Genomic DNA, 1,817 nt, shown 5'->3' with positions numbered 1-1,817 from the left:
ATGGTGGCATGTGTCTGTAGTCCCAGCTACTTGGAAGGCTGAGGCAGGAGGATTGCTTGAGCCTGGGAGGTCAAGGCTGCAGTGAGCTGCGATTGTGCCACTGCACTCCAGCCTGGGTGACCACGTGAGACATCATCTCTAAGAAAAGAAAATCCCATATCGGTAAAAGTCATCTATAAAAAAAGTCCACAGTTAATTAACATCGTATTTAATAATTAAGACTGAAAGTTACTCCCTGAAATCAGTGAAAAGTTAAAGATACCTGCTCTTGCCACTTGTATTCATTGTACTGGAGGTTATAGCTAGATAAATTTGGCAATAAATAAAGAAAAAAGACATCAAGAATGTAGTAAGAAGTAAAACTATCTCTATTTGCAGATAACATGGTTTCATATATAGAAAATCCTAAGGAATGCACGAAAATCATATCAGAGCCAACAAATGAATTCCACAAGGTTGTAAGATACAATATCAATATATAGAAAACAATAGTATTTCTGTACTCAAGCAATTAATAATACAAATATGAAAGAGAAAACAATTCCATTTACAATAGCATCTAAAAAAATACAATCCTCAGGAATAAATTTAACACAGGAAGTGCAAGATTTTGGTATACAATCCCCCACTGCTAAATATGATTGGCAAAAAGAAAAATAAAAAAAATAGGGCTGGGCACAGTAGCTCATGCTTGTAATCCCAGCACTTGGGAGGCCAAGGCAGGTGGATCACTTGAGGCCGGCAGTTTGAAACCAGCCTGGCCAAAAAGGTCAAACCCCATCTCTACAAAAAATACAAAAAATTAGCTAAGCATGGTGGCATGCACCGGTAATCCCACCTACTTGGGAGGCTAAGGCAGAATAATCGCTTGAACCTGGGGGTAGAAGTTGCAGTGAGCCAAGATTGTGCCACTGTACCCGTGCCTGGGCAATAGAGTGAGACTCTGTCTCAAACAAAAAAAAAGTGCAAGATTTGTACACTGAAACTACAAAACATCATTGGCGGAAATTAAAGAAATTCTAAATAAATGGAAAGACATCTCATGTTCATGGACTGGAAGATTTTATATTGTTAAGATTACAGAACTCTCCAAATTGACTGAGTCAACATAATCTCCATCAAAATCCCAGCCTGCTTCTTGCAGAAATTGACAAGCTGATCCTAAAATTCACATGGAAATGCAAAGGACTCAGACTAGCCAAAACAATCTCGAAAAGAAGAATAAAGTTGAAAGACTCACAACTCTCAATTTCAACACTTACTATAAAGATGAGTAATCAAGATTGTAATACTGCCACAAGGATAGATATGTTGATCAATAGAACAAAACTTGAGAGTCTAGATAAAAACTCATACATTTATGGCCAACTGATTTTCAACAAGGGTGTCAAGAAAATCCAGTTGGGGGGAAGAATAGTCTTTTCAGGAAGAATAATCTTTTCAGCAATCGGTGCTAGGAAAACTGCATATCTACACGTAAAAGAATAAAGCTGGATCCCGACTTCACACCATATAGGAAAATTAACTCAAAATAGGTCAAAGACCTAAATGTAAGAGCCATACCATAAAAATCTTAGAAGACACTAGTATCCAAAATACATTCTTACAGAGACAACCTAATTAAAATATCGACAAAGAATCAGATATCGGGCGGGCACGGTGGCTCAAGCCTGTAATCCCAGCACTTTGGGAGGCCGAGGCGGGTGGATCACGAGGTCAAGAGATCGAGACCATTCTGGTCAACACGGTGAAACCCCGTCTCTACTAAAAATACAAAAAATTAGCTGGGCATGGTGGCGCGTGCCTGTAATCCCAGC

The 1,817-nt window shown here is 38.9% G+C and overlaps 1 protein-coding gene across 5 annotated transcripts in view; it reads right to left on the bottom strand.

The window, feature by feature from the left end:
• ZNF609 (zinc finger protein 609) overlaps positions 1–1,817 on the bottom strand; it is a 237,994-nt gene that overhangs the window by 169,637 nt on the left and 66,540 nt on the right. The window lies entirely within an intron of this gene.

This window comes from Cebus imitator, unplaced genomic scaffold (assembly GCF_001604975.1).
Source record: "Cebus imitator isolate Cc_AM_T3 unplaced genomic scaffold, Cebus_imitator-1.0 Scaffold386, whole genome shotgun sequence".
Lineage (NCBI taxonomy): Eukaryota > Metazoa > Chordata > Mammalia > Primates > Cebidae > Cebus > Cebus imitator.
The sequence above is the reverse complement of the archived record's forward strand: the minus strand, read 5'-3'. Positions and strand labels throughout refer to the sequence as shown.